We start from the raw sequence: 16,500 nt of genomic DNA on the forward strand, positions 1-16,500 counted from the left end.
TCAAGGATGTAGACAACCAGATGGCCAGAGGCCTACATAAGAATACAATCAACAAAAACCAGGACATCATAGATTTATCAGAATTCACAAAAATCAATGGCTAGACTAATGCAGCTGAAACACAGTAAAATGATCTTAAATCTATAATTATGCAGTTATTAGAGGCACATAAACAGGAAACAAACAAAAGAAAAGCAGAGGCCATGATGGACAGACAGAAATCCACAATCAAACAGGTGAAGAAAATTAATAAAATCATTCAAGACATAAAAACAGAATTAGAATCAATAAAGAAAACACAGAGAAAATTCTTGAGCTGAAGAACTTAGAGAATATTTCAGGAACAACAAAGGTAATCATCACCAACAGAATTCAAAAGATGCAGGAGAGAGAATCTCAGGTTCTGAAGATACTATTGCAGAAATCAATACATCTCTCAAAGAAAACATAAACCAGAAGCATTTCTGACACAAAACATCCAAGAAGTCAATGACACCATGAAAAGAAGAAACAAAACAATCATAGGAATAGATGAAAAAGAAGTTTCCAGACTCCAATGTCCAGAAAATATTTTCACAAAAATCATAGAAGTTTCAAAACCTTGAGAAAGAGATATCCTTAAACATACAAGTCACTTACAGAACACCAAATACACGAGAACAGAAAAGAAATTCCTCCTGTCATGTAATAATCAAAACACTAAATCTACAGAACAGAGGAAAAATGGGAAGGGAAAAGTCAAGTAACATATAAAGGCAGAACTATCAAAATTACACCAGACTTCTCAACAGACTATGAAAGCCAGAAAGGTCTGGGTATATACCATGCAGAGACAAAGAGACCACAGATGCCAACCCAGATTACTGTATCTAGCAAAAATTTCAATCAACATAGATGGAGAAAACAAAATATTCCATGACAAAGTAACTTTTAAAAATATATATGCAGCTACCATGCCTTATAGAAGATACTAGAAGGAAAACTCCAATACAATGAGATCAACTACACCTAAGCAAATGCAGGATAAAAATAACTTCACCACAAAAAAGCAGAAGAAAAAAGTATACAAACACACAATCACCAACAACTGCACAAAAAGGAACTAAATATTGTTGATCATTAATATCTGTCAACATCAATGGACTCAACACTCTAATAAAAAGACCAGACTAACAGAATGCTTGTGGAAACAAGATCTAACATTCTGCTGCTTTCAAGAAAAACACCTCTGCAACAAAGATAGACACTGTCTCAGAATAAAGGGCTGAAAAAAGGTTTCCAAGGAAACGGACCCAAGCAGGAGGCTGGAGTAGTTATCCTAATATCTAATAAAATAGACTTTCAACAAAAATTAATCAAAAAGATGGGGAGGTACACTTCATACCCATCAAAGGAAAAATCCACATGAAGGACATCAAAATCCTGAAAATCTGTGCCCTAAACACAAGGGCTCCTGCATCTGTAAAAGAAAACATTATTAAAGCTTAAATTACACATTTGTCCAAAAACCTTAATAGTGGGAGACTTCAACACCCCACTCTCACCAGTGGACAGATCATCTAGACAGAAGCTAAATAGAGAAATAATGACAATTACAGAGGCCTTAAATCAGATGTCTACAGAACTTTTCACCCAAACACAGAATAGTATACTGTTTTCTCAGCACCTCACAGAACCTTCTGCAAAACTGACCATATAGTCAAGTACATAGCAAGCCTCAACATATACAAGAAGATTGAAGTAGTGGCTTGTATCCTATCAGACCACCATGGTCTAAAACTGGACTTCAACATTAACAGAAGTAGCAAAAAGTCTATACATGCATGGAAACTAAACAACTCTCTACTCAATGACAGATGGGTGAGGGAAATAAAAAAAGAAGTTAAAGACTTCCTACAATTCAATGAAAATGAAGATAGAACTTACCCAAACTTATGAGATACAATGAAAGCAGAGCTAAGAGAAAAGTTCATACCACTAAGTGCCTTCATAAAGAAATTTTAGACATCTCATACAAGCAACTTAATAGCACACATGAAAGCATGAAAAAAGAAAGAAGCAGACAAAACCAGGAGGAGTACATGGCTCAAAATAATCAAACTCAGAGCTGACATCAATAAATTAGAAACAAAGAAAATAATTCAAAGAATCAATGAAATCAATACCTGGTTGTTTGAGAAGAGCAACAAGATAGACAAACTCATAGCCAAACTCACTAAACGACAAAGAGACACTATCAAAATTAATAAAATTAGAAATGAAAAGGGGGAAAAATGACAGACACTGAAGAAATCCAAAAAACCATTAGGTCCTACTTCAAAAGCCTATATGCAACTAAATTTGAGAAAACAACCTGAACAGAACACCAACAGCACAGGCTCTAAGAGCAACAATCAATAAATGGGACCTCATGAAACTGAAAAGCTTCTGTAAAGCAAAGGACACTGCCATCAAACAAAATGGCAGGCTACAGCCTAGGAAAATTTATTTACCAACCCTACATCTGACAGAGGACTAGTACTTAGAATATATAAAGAAATCAAGAAATTAAATACCAACAAACCAAATAATCCAATTAAAAATGGGGTACAGAGATAAACAAAGAATTCTCAACAGAGGAATATTCAATGGCTTAGAAACACTGAAAGAAATGTTCAACTTTCTTAGTCATCCAGGAAATGCAAATCAAAATGACTCTGAGATTCCACCTCACACATATCAAAATTTCATCAGTGAAATGCAAATCAAAACAACCCTGAGATTTAGCCTTACACCCATCAGAATGGCCAAGATGAAAAACTTAAGTGACAACATATGCTGGAGAGGTTGTGGAGAAAGGAAAACCCTTTCATGATTTCCTTATTTTTCATTGCTGAGTAATACTCCAGTGTATAGATGTACCACAGTTTCTGCATCCATTCTTCAGTTGAGGGGCATCTGAGTTGTTTTCAGCTTCTGGCTATTACAAATAAAGCTGCTACAAACATGGTTGAGCAAATGTCTTTATTGTGTACTTGAGCCCCTTTTAGATATATGCCTAGGAGTGGTATGGCTGGATCTTGAAGAAGCGTTATTCCTAGTTGTCTGAGAAAGTACCATGCATGGAGATAACCTAGAACCCCTGCTCAGATGTAGCCCATGGCAGTGTAGTGTCCAAGTGGGTTACATAGTAACCCTGACATATGCCTCTGACATAATCTGATAGGCCTGTTCTTTGATCACCTCCCCCTGAGGGGAGAGCAGCCCTACCAGGTCACAGAAGATGACAATGCAGCCATTCCTGATATGGTCTGATAGACTAAGATCAGAAGGAAGGAGAGGAGGACCTCCCCTATCAGTGGACTTGGGGAGGGGCATGTGGGAAGAAAGGAGAGGGAGGGTAGGACTGGCAGGGGAGGAGGGAGGGGCTTATGGGGAGATACAAAGTGAATAAACTGTAATTAATGAAAAAATAAATTAAAAAAAGAAAATAAAAAAATAAATTTAAAGAAAAAAAAAAAGAAAAACTCAACTGACAGCTGCAAAGGATTTGGAGAAACGGGAACCCTCCTCCATTGGTGATGGGAATGTAAACTTGTACAAGCACTTTGGAAATCAATCTGGTGCTTTCTCAGAATACTTGGAATAGTGCTACCTCAAAACCAGCTATACCACTCCTGGGCATATATATCTGAAAGATGTTCAACCATTCAGCAAGAACACTTGCTCAACTATGTTCATAATAGCTTCATTCATAATAGCCAGAATCTGTAAACAACCTAGATATCCCTTAACTGAAGAATGGATACAGAAATTGTAGTACATTTACACAACAGAATACTACTCAGCTATTAAAAAACAAGGAAATTATGACATTTGCAGGCAAATGGATAGGACTAGTAAAGATCATTCTCAGTGAGGTAGGCCAGGAGCAGAAAGACAAGCATAGTATATAGTCACTTATTAGCGTGTAATAATACTAATACTAAATAATAATAATAATAGTAGTAATAATAACAAACCCTTATAATATAGGGTAAAAATAGTAAAATCTACACACCTAAAGAAGCTAAACAACAAGGAGGACCCTCGGGAAGACGCTTAATTCTCATTCAGAAAGGCAAACAAGATAGGCACCAGAGATGGCAGAAGAGAGAGAACAGGAAGGAAGCCTACCACAGATGTCCTCTAAAAAACTCCACCCAGCAGGGTATCAAAGCATATGCAGGGATTCACAGCTAATCTTTGGAGAGAGCACAGGGAGTCTCATGGAAGAAGGGGGATATAGAAGGACCTTGAGACACACTTGAAAATCAAGAAAGCCAAATACAACTGGGCCCGGTTGAGGGTGAAGGGCTGTGGAGGCTGATGCATCAACCAAGGACCATGCATGGAGAGGACGTTGTCCTCCTGCTCAGATGTGGCCTGTGGTTTCCCTAGTAAGGGGAGAAGAGACAGTCTCTGACATGGACTCTGTTGCCTGCTCCTTTATTGCCTCTCCCTGCTGCAGCAACTTAGCCAGCGCACAGAAGAGGAGGATCCGTGCAGTCCTGATGGGACCTGATAGGCTAGGGTCTGATAGGACCTCCCCTATCAGTGGATTAGGGGAGAGGGATAGGAGAGAAAGAGGTTGGGAGGGTAGGACCAGGAGAGGATGTAGGAGGAACTGCAATCAGGATACAAGGTGAATATATTATAAATATAATAATAATAAAAAAAAGAATTTCTGAATGGGGATTGAGCAACTTAGCCAGAGTCCTCCTTCTTGATTAGTTTCTTTAGATGTGCAAATTTTAGTATGTTTATCCTATATTCTATATCTAATATCCACTTATGAGTTAGTATATACCCTGTATGTCTTTCTGCTTCTGGGATAACTTAGCCAGAGTCCTCCTTCTTGATTAGTTTCTTTAGGTGTGCAGATTTTAGTAGGTTTATCCTATATTCTATATCTAATATCCACTTATGAGTTAGTATATACCCTGTGTGTCTTTCTGCTTCTGGGATACCTCACTTAGGGAACAAGGGCGGGATTGGGAGGGGAGGGGGGGCCACAGAGGGGATAAAAAGTGAATAAACTGTAATTAATAAAAATAAAACTAAATAAAACAAAAGAAAAAGAATTAAAAAATCTGCAGAGCACTGTAGCTCTCGGAGGCAAACTGTGATGCACACCATCTTTAAGAGTTTACTTGAGGGAAAATAATATTTTAATTGCAATGACAAAGCTGAGAGTAAATCTGCATTGATTTATCTAAATGTTACTGTTGGAGACACGATCTTGAAATAACATGAAAGCCCGAGTCAGAGAAAAATTTCCTTTTGCCCACTGTACTCTTCCTTCATGAAACCTGCATGTCTAGAAAGCTGAGGATTAAAATGTTGAGACTCTAAGAAATGTTATCACAATTTTGTGTATTGAACTGTTTTACCTGCCTATCAAATTCTATCAATTCTTTAAAATATAGTTTAGTTTAATAAGATATAACTCCTAGAAGACCTGGTCACATCTTCTATGATGCCGCCCCTCTCTGTCCCAGCTGGTCATTCCTTCTTTTATCTTTCCATGTAATTTATTCCCAATGTACATACAACCATAATTAGAAATTGTTTCAAAGTTTTGGCAATATTTTTAATTTTTAATATTTTTACATGTGAATCATGGACCATAAAAACATGTTATATCATTTTATCACCAATGCTTAAAACATAACTGGGAATGTAGCAGCCTATATCTACTCAAAGCCATGTTAAAATTTTAGAAATATTGGAGATTAGATTAGTATAATCATTTACAGCATCTTTCAATATCTGTGATATCAATCATTTCAAATTGTTTATCAACTGTATTTATTTTTTCATGGAAATGAAGACTGAAGTTTGAAGATATGGGTCACGGTTATTTCCTGTAGGACACATATCAATGAGTGCTACAGGACTTGTATAGTCCTGCCAGTGTCAGCAAGTACCTTGAGTGATTTGGGTAGAATAAACAAAAATGGTAGAGGAACAAAAATGTTAGGCTTCAACACTTCTGTAGTGCTAAATGAACTCAACTTAAAATTTTAATTATGGACTATGTATTGCTTAATTTTCATATGTTCAAAAGATTTTTATTTTGAAGATGACATAAAAATGGGATATATTAAACATTAATACTCAAGAGAGGTTGATGAATGCTTTTCTATATATTTTCTAATTAATATTTATTATATTACTTTTAGGAAATTAGATCTTACATATATATTTTGTTCAAAGTCCTAACCATAGACAACAGAATTAATATAATCAACCATTTGGGCTAAAATGCAATAAGCAAACTCTGCAGAATTTTTAGAATATTGACTGATGCTTTGTTGTTCTGACAAGAGAAGAAACACTGAAGATGGTGCTTGTACTAGAAGCCTTCAAAAAGCATAAAAATCATGTACTTAACTCATTCTCTTTTCTTTCTTTTTTAAATTAAATTTTTATTTTTTATATTAATTACATTTTATTCGCCTTGTATCCCAGCTGTAGCCCTCTCCCTCAGTCTTCCCCCACCCATTCCACTCTCCCTCCCTCATCTCCTTCTATGCCCTTCTCTAAGTCCACTGATAGGGGAGGGCATTCTCTTTTTTCATTTACAATCTATTAAGATTTTGAAGATATCAATATTTTCATTATTTTATGTGCAAAAAGTTAGATTAAGAAGGGAGGAAGGGAGAGAGGGAGGAAGGAAAGGAAAGGAGAAAGGGAAGAAAAAATTCCGAGATTTTTCTGGCTCATAGGCAAGCAACATGGTGTTAAAATACAGCAGTGGATTTCTGTTGGCAAGTATTGTAAAATATAATTAATATTGTCAGGGGTGGGCTCTCTCTAGTGCCATGGGTTTTATTGGTTGGCAATTCCCTCAGTTCTGGCTTCATCTTCATCACTGCAAATCTTGTAGGCAGAACAAATTGTGTGTTGAAGGTTTTGTGGGTAGATTGGTGTCCCCATCTCTCCATTGGAAGTCTTGCCTGGTTACAGAAATTGGTCTTTTCAGGTTTCATATCTCCTATGGCTAAAAGTCTCAGTTGGGGTCACCCTCATTGATTCCTGGGAGTTTCTCTTGTCCTAAGTTTCTAGCTTATCCCAGAGACTGACCCCATCATCAATCCTAGTTCTCTCTCCTTCCATCCTGTCCACACTTAATCCTTTCTTTTCCCCTCCCTACCTCCTCTCCCACAAAGTTACCTCCTGCCATCTACCTTCATGTCTATTTTATTTTCCCTTCTCAATGAGATTCAAGCATCCTCCTTTAGATTATCCTTGTTACTGAGCTTCTCTGGGTCTGTGGATTTTATCATGGTTAGCCTGTACTTTATGGCTAATAGCCACTTATAAGTGATTACATAACAGGCATGTCTTTCTGGGTTTGGGTTACCTCACTTGGAATATTTTCTAGTTCCATCCATTTGCATGCAAATTTTGTAATGCGCATGTTTTTAATACCCGAATAATTTTCCGTTGTGTAAATGTACCACATTTTCTTTATCCATTCTTCAGTTGAGGTACAACTAGGTTGTTTCACCCAGCAGCTGATGGAAACAGATGTAGAGACTCATAGCCAAACATTAGGTGGAGCTTGGGAATCTCGTGGAAGAAAGGGAGGAAGAATTGAAAAAGCCAGTGAGGCCAAGGGCACAATTAAAAGTACAGAATCAGCTAACCAGGGGTCATAAAGAATGTATGACCAACCAAAGAACATGCATAGAATGGACCTAGAACCCCTATACATAGGTCACAGATGTACAGCTTTGTTTTCATGTGGGTTCCCTAACAACTCAATCAGGGGCTGTCTCCAACTTTGTTGCCTGCTTTTGGATCTCTTTTCCCTAACTGGACTGCTTTGTCTAGCCTCAATATGAGAACGTATACCTAGCCCTACTGCAGTTTCACATGCCAAGGTGGGTTGATGTCCATGGGATGCTTCCCCTTCTCTGAGAGAAAGGGAGGGGTAGATGAGGGGAGAGCAAGGGACTGGGAAGAAAGGAAGTACAGAAACTGAGATTGGGATCTCAAGTAAATAAATAAATTAATAAAAAAAATGGAATGATAGCTCTTTCTAGTGCAAGCAGAACATTCCTCTATTGTTGGTGGGAATGTAAGCTTGTGCATGTACTTTGGAAATCAGTTTGTTGGTGTCTCAGAAAAGTGGGCATAGATCTACCTCAAGACCTTGCTATATCTCTCCTGGGCATATATTCAAAGGATGTTCCATTATACCACATGTACACTTGCTCATCTATGTTCATAAAAACTTTATTCAGAATATCAAGACAATGGAAACAACCTAGATGTCCCTCAACTGAAGGAATGATACATAATGAAGTATTAGTCAGCTATTAAAAGCAATGATATCATGAAATTTGAAAGCAAATGGATGGTACTAGAAAAGATCATCCTGACCCAGAAACATAAACATAGTACATATTCACTTATAGGTGGATATTACTCATAAAATAAAGGATATCCACGCTATAATCCACACATCCAAAGAAGTTAAGTAACAAGAGAATCTCAAGGGAGGATGCTTGAATCTCACTGAGCAGGGGAAATATAACAGACATTGTGGGTGTAAAGGGAGAGAAGACTAGATGGAGAAAGGTGTGGGGATGGAGACAGGAGGGGTCAGGTTCGGGGAAGATGGAAGGAAAGAGTACTGGAACATACAATTGGAAGGGGCAGGGGTACCTTTGGGATGAGTTAGAAAGCTAGCGCAGTGGAAACTCCCAGGAATTTATGAGGGTGACCCTAGTTAAGACTCCTAGCAGTGGGAGCTATGGAACCTGAACCTACTATTTCCTGTAACCAGCTGAGACTTGCAATGGAGAGATTGGAACACCAACCCAGCCACAAAACCTTCAACCTACAATTCTTCTTTCCTACAGGATGTGCAGGGGTAAAGATGGAATAGAGATTGAGGTAATGGTCAGGTAATGACTGGTCCAAATTGTAATCCACGCTATGAGAGGAAGCCTCCCCTTGACACTGTTAAGGATATTCTGCTATACTTGCAGACTGAAGCCTAGCATAACTGTCATCAGAGAGGCTTCATCCAGAAACTGATGGAAATAGATGCAAAGATCCACAGCCACATATTAGGCAGAGCTTGGGGAATCCTGAGGATGGATTTTAGGAGCCAGTGGGGTCAAGGACACCACAAGGAAACATACAAAATGAACTAGCTTGGACCCATAGGGGCTTATAGAGACTGAATGGCCAACCAGAGAATGTGCATGGAAATTATGTAGGCCCTTTGGACATACGTAACAGTTGTGTAGGTCTTTATGTGGGATCACAACAGTGGGAACAGGTGCCGTCTCTGATTCTGATGTCTGCCTTTGGGAGCCTTTCACCCTAAGTGAGTTGCCTCAGTAGGAGATATGCCTATTCTTACTGCAACTTGATAGGACAAGGTGGATTGTTAACTGTAGTTACCTGGCTTTGAAAAGGAACATAAGGACTTATTTTCACAGCCTAACATAAGCTTGTCTGATAGTCCAAGTTCTCTCTGTCCACTGGTGTACATTAAGCTAATGATGTTGTATCTTGAAAACTGTGCGTAGCGCTGAAGTAATTGTTCTTTGCACCTCCTTGGCATACGCATTTCCCTTCCTTTAACTCTAGAGCGGGGTTATATGTTGTTCTCTCTGTATTTATTTTCAGGAACTTCATATTATTTTGCATAATGGATCTACCAATTTGTGTTTCTCTGAAGTTCAAAGGGTTCCTTTTCGTACAACCTCATTAACAGCACTGCCTCTGATTTTTTACTATACCCATTCCAATCAAGTTGTGGGTGTTTCATTATGGTTTTAGTTTATATTTCCTGATAATAAATGATACAGTTTTTCATACATCTCATGTCCATTTGTATGTCTTTTGCTTATTTCTAAATTTGGTTATGTAGATTTGCTGCTGTTATGATGTTTGAGTTTTTATGTGTTTTGGTTATCAAACCCTTGTCAGGTGTGTAGTTTATAAATATACTCTTCCAATTTTTAGTAACTCATCATTGTGCCCTCTGTTACACAAAAGCTTTTCAGTTTGACGAAACCCAAGTTGTCTACGTATTTTCCTTTTCTTGCTAAGCTAATATTTTTGGTATCAGATAAACAAAATGTCATTGTCAGCAGCAATACTGTGAAGCTTTTTGGTTTTATTTTTTCTAATAATTTCATATCTTATAATTCAAAATCAAGTCTTGAGTTTCAGGTAAATTTTCTCTGTCTCTTTGTCTCTCTCTCTCTCTCTCTCTCTCTCTCTTTGTGTGTGTGTATGTGTTGAGGTTCTAATACTCTATGTGGGCATAACCAGTTTTCCAAACAGTATTTGTTGTAGAGACCGTGCTCTTTCCATTACATGTTCTTGGCATCTTTGTCAACAAAACAAACTAATATGAATACATAGATTTATCTCCTGGCTCTCAATTTTGTTCCATTGCTCTATGTTTCCTGCTTTGATTACTGCAGACTTGCAAGATTTAAAACTGGGGTGTGTAGTATCAACATTTTTTTTTTATTAATTACAGTATTCACTTTGTATCCTAGGTATAGCCCCTCCTCCATCCCCTCCCAATCCCACTCTCTCTCCCTCTTCTTCTTCTATGTCCCTCCCCCAGTCCAATGATAGGGGAGGTTCTCCTCTCCTTCCTTCTATCAGGTCTCATCAGGACTGGCTTCTTTGTCTTTCTTTGGGGACTGGTAAGGCTGCTCCCCTCTCATGTGGAGGTGATCAAAGAGCCAGCCCATGTTCCTATTATTTGGGAACCCTCTTGGACACTGAGCTGCCATGAGCTACTTCTGTGCAGGGGTTCTAAGTTATCTCCATACATGGTCCTTGTTTAGAGTATCAGTCTCAGAAAAGACCCCTGTGCTCAATTTTTTTTGGTTCTGTTGTTCTCCCTGTGGAGCTCCTGTTCCCTCCAGGTCTTTCTATCTCCCCCTTCTTTCATAAGATTCTCTGCACAAAAACTTTGGCTAAGAATCTCAGAATGTATTTTGATACCCTGCTGGATAGAGTCTTTCAGAGGCCCTTTGTGATAGGCTCCTGTCCTGTTCTGCTTTATAATTTTTATTTAATATTTTTTGAGCCACCAGGGCTTTTTCCATATGTATGTTAAAATTTTCTTTCTTGTTCTGTGAATAATGCTGATTAGTATTTTGATAGAGATTGTTTCTAATGTGCAGGTTTCTCTGGGAAGTATGGAGGTTTTAACAGCATTTTTCTAATTTATAAAATATAATATACTTTTATTTATGTATCTATAACCTCTTCCTTAATCAGTGGTTTATAGATTTTGGTGTGAAGCTATTTTCTCTCTTTGATTAAGGCTTTGTTAGGTATTTCAAAAGCAGAGATTCTCAGCTATGATTTTGTGACCCTCTTAATAACACCATATGTATCAGGATATCTACATACGCCAAAATTACAGGTCAGCTTATAACATTGTGCTTTGACAATGACACTTTACTTTCTTCGTTAAGTAGCTTCATTTTATTCACTGGGAGTTTTAGTTTTTAGAAGGCAAACTGAAAAATAAATCTAAATAAAACATTTGTAGATTAATTAGTCAGCATATAGTGTCCACTGTTAGGGTTTGTTCACAAACCCTAACCTAATCAGACAATGGCATCGTAAATAGGATACCTAGTGATGCATAGAGGGCAAAGCCAACGGCCCCTCTAATTGGTTCCTAATAATTCTGGATAAGAGCATTGCAATGTACCACTGAATCTAGTCCTGTTCTTTGCTCCTTGTCTTCTCAGCAAAGCAGAAACATCCCTGGCAAGGCAGCCCTAATCATGTATCACCTTAGTTTAAGATTGTTCAATGACCACCATTACCAGGGGATGAAATATATATTGCTTAATTCGTCTTAGAACATTGGGCCTTTAAGAACAGACTTTTGCCTGGATTTCTAATACTGCTTTATTTATTCTGCCTCCTTCCAAACTTGCTCTCAAAATTGCCCTGCTCTCTCATGTATTGATGCTACTTCCAGAGCAGAGACCGGAATCACAATAAGTACTCTTATAAATGAACAGGTCAGGTAGCAGGAATTAAAAGGAAGAATAATGAATGAACACCAGAAGAAGCAGAGAGAAGAATTGGAAGACAGATAACACTGGTGGGATTCTTATTAATGGTCTTATAAATAATAGACCTAATTCAATATTAATATTTTAATCATGATTTTCCTTTCTCTGTAGTACATACAATTATGATTACAGCAGATGTAAATACTTTTGTGGATTCAGCATTTGTGTACAAAACTCATCAAACACTGCTTATTTACCAGAGTCTATTCTTTAATCTGGCACATAACATTGAGTATTGTGATGACCACGCTGATACGACATTCTATGGTGAACACAAATATAAAGAGATGCATAGCTGAAGCCAAAATTTAAAATTTGGGGTAAATACAAAGAAGTGCTTAAATAGTGCCTGAGAAAGAATCCTGATAGGATATTAGGAAAGGTTCTAATGAGAGTTCTGGTTGAAGAGATAACTCAAATGAAGAGAAGAATAGAGACAGAAGGCCCCTGGGGTCTATTCAGCTCTGAGAAAGCTCAGCTCTTCTGAGCCTGAACTTTTGTCAAGCTGTGAAATAGCCAGGAGGACAGGAAAAATCGAAAATAGTGTACTGAGCTTGGAGAAGTGGATGGTGCCTGATTTTCAATGCCTGATGACTGCAATGTATAAAGGGCAGTACTGGTTCTGTAAGTGGAAAAACCCATGAAGATCTTCTAGTTTTCCAGCAACGCTCTCACCTCATACATACCTTCTTGGTATGGTTGGTAACAGCACACCCTCAGTGCTTGAATGACTAGAAATCGCAGGGTCACTCCAACAAGTATACAAGTTCTCTCTCTCAAGGTATTATTGCAATGCCATGAATTTTCTTTCATTTAGCACCAAAATTTTAGGCTACTGTGCGTGTTTTTCTTTTTAACAATGTGACTATTTCTATAAATAGAATACATAATTAAGAAAATACTATAGGTTTTTGCTAAATACACACTCATATGCAGGACACACATGCACACACAGATGTCTTGAAGTCATTTTTTTTTTTTCAGTTAGGAACAGATCTTTATTTTAAAATCTGTTCTACCACCACCATAAGCTTGCCCTAGCGGAGGGGAAGGTCAGAGGGGAAGGACAGAGAGGCAGCCTGCCACAGGACACAGCACCCCCTCTCCAGCACACCCAGCGGCCCCTAGCAGAGAAACCCAAGCTCTGGATCTGAGGACACTCAACCCTACCTGGTACTCTCTCGGGATCAGCAAACATAGGTTCTTCTTCCGCCAGGCTGCTTCTGGCAGAGAGATCTGGGCCTGGAATCTGGGATTGAGAACACTCAACCTAACTCTTTCCCGCGCTACCCCGGGATCAGCCAACATGACCCCTCCTGGCAGAGGGAAAAGACAGAGAGGCAGCACACAGGAAAGGACACCGAGTCCTGCGGCCACAGTGTCACAGAGCTTACTGTTAGCCTACCTGCGCATTTTTCGCAGCAGGACCAAATCAGAGAGTAGAGAGCAAGGGGGGAACCCCTGTGCATTCCAACTGCTCCTGCAAGAGAGTGAGTGAGCCTTCTAGGGAGTGTTTGCCCCAGACCCAGGGCCTCTCCACAGAAGCAACCAGACAAGATCCCTGCCACCCACACCCCTAGTGTGGGCATCATAGGGATTCTTGGGATAGCGACCCCAACATTGAAGCTTCTGCCTTGTGGGTCCACCAGTGTAATCCAGGCAAACAATCTCTGGATCTCAGTCAGAACTGCGTAATAGTGGCTTGCAGGCCACTGCAATAGTCAGAGAATCTGCGCATGCACACTGCTCCCGCTAAAAGCACATGCGAATAGGGCCAGCGTCACATTCCTTACTTAGGCAAAACTGAAACCACAATGCATACTCCCAAACCAGTGAACCTCTCTCATCTTCCTGAAAAAACAGTCCAGAAAACAGAAAGAGACGATCATAGCCTGAACTACAAACTCGAGGAACAAACAGTGAAAGTTATAAATAACCAGATGGCTAGAGGCATCCCAACAAAGAACACTCCCAACAAAAATCAGGACATAATGACCTCACCAGTAACCCCACAAACCAATGGACACTTGAATTCACTAGATATACAAGAAAACGACCTCAAAACTATGTTTCTTCAGCTATTAGAGCCCCATAAAGATGAAATGAACAAGGCCCTCAGAGAAATAGCCAAAGAAATCGAGACGAACCAAGAGGAAACAAATCGTGCTCTCAGAGAAATGACCACAAAAATTGAGGTAAATAAAGAAGAAATGCACAAAGCTCTCAAAGAAATGTCTACACAAATAAAGGCAAATAAAGAAGAAATAAATAAAGCTCTCATAGAAATACAGGCAATTATAGCCAAAGAAGTAGAGGCACAATTAGCGATACATAGAGAGGAAACAGACAAAAAAATAGAAGCTGTCATTGAAAAGCAGGACTCCACATTCAAACAGATGAAGGAAATGGTGCGAGACATGAAAACAGAATTAGAATCAATAAAGAAAACACAAATAGAGAAAAATCAGGAGCTGGAGAACATAGAGAAAAGATCGGGAACTACAAAGGTAAGCATCACCAACAGAATACAAGAGATGGAAGAAAGAATCTCAGCTGAAGATACACTTGCGGAAATTGACACGTCTCTAAAAAAAAAAATAAATAAAATCAGAAAAGTTCCAAACACAAAACATCCAAGAAATCAAGGACACCATGAAAAGACAAAATCTAAGAATAATAGGAATAGGAGAAAAAGAAGACATCAGGCTCAAAGGACCAGAAAATATTTTCAAGAAAATTATAGAAGAAAACTTTCCCAATTTAAAGAAGGAGATGGCCATAAACATACAAGAGGCCTACAGAACACCAAGTAGACTAGACCAGAAAAGAAATTCTTCATGTCACATCATAATCAAAACACTGAACCTACAGAACAAAGAAAAAATTCTAAAAGCAGCAAGGGAAAAAGGCCAAGTAACATATGAGGGTAGACCTACAAGAATCACACCAGATTTTTCAACAGAAACTATGAAAGCCAGAAGGGCCTGGACAGAAATCAAACAGTCCTTAAGGGACCACAGACTCCAACCCAGACTACTATACCCAGCAAAACTTTCAATCAACATAGAAGGAGAATTCAAAATATTCCATGACAAAACCAAATTTAAACAATATCTACATAGTAACCCAGCTCTACAGAAGTTACTAGAAGGGAAACTCCAAACCAAAGAAAACAACTACATCTAAGGAAACAGAGAAAATAGATAACTACACAACAACAACAACAACAAAATCAAAAGAATACAAGCAATGAAACTCAGTAACAACACCAACCCCATATCAAAAGTAAGCAACAATTTTTGGTCACTAGTATCTATCAACAGCAGCGGATTCAACTCTCCAATAAAAAGACACAGACTAACAGAATGGTTGCAAAAACAGGATCCAACATTCTGTTGCATCCAAGAAACACAGCTATGCAACAAAGATAAACACTACCTCAGAGTAAAGGGCTGGAAAAATGTTTTTTAAGCAAATGGTTCCAGAAAACAAGCAGGACTAGCCATCCTAATATCTAATAAAATAGACTTTCAACCCAAGTTAATCAAAAAAGATAAGGAGGGACACTATATTCTCATCAAAGGAAAAATCCACCAAAAGGACATCACAATTTTGAATATCTATGTCCCAAATACAAGAGCACCTACATTCGTAAATGAAACAATATTAAACCTTAAATCACACATTGATCCTAATACCTTAATAGTGGGAGACTTCAACACTCCACTCTCACCAAGGGACAGATCAACTAGACAGAAAACAAATAGGGAAATAAAAACACTTACAGAGTCCCTAAATCAAATGGACCTAATAGACGTATACAGATCTTTTCACCCAAACTCAAAAGACTATACCTTCTTTTCAGCACCGTACGGAACCTTCTCCCAAATAGACCATATAGTTGTTCATAAAGCAAGCCTCAACAGATACAAAAAGATGAAACAATCCCTTGTATTTTATCTGACCACCATGGACTAAAGCTGGACCTCAACAACAACAGAAATAACAAAAAGCCGACACGCACATGGAAACTGAACAACTTGCTACTCAATGACAGCTGGGTTAAGGAAGAAATAAAGAAAGAAATTAAAGACTTCCTAGAATTCAATGAAAATGAAGGCACAACATATCCAAATTGATGGGACACATTGAAAGCAGTGCTCAGAGGAAAATTTATAGCACTAAGTGCCTGCAAGAAGAAATTTGTAACATCACATACAAACAACTTAATGGCCCAACTGAAAACCCTAGAAAAAAAAGAAGCAGATACACCCAAGAGGAGCAGAAGGCTGGAAATAATCAAACTCAGGGCTGAAATCAATCAATTAGAAACAAATAAAACTATTCAAAGAATCAATGAAACAAAAAGCTGGTTCTTTGAGAAAATCAACAA

The sequence above is a fragment of the Psammomys obesus genome, unplaced genomic scaffold (genome assembly GCF_907164565.1).
Source record: "Psammomys obesus unplaced genomic scaffold, mPsaObe1.curated_primary_1811, whole genome shotgun sequence".
NCBI lineage: Eukaryota > Metazoa > Chordata > Mammalia > Rodentia > Muridae > Psammomys > Psammomys obesus.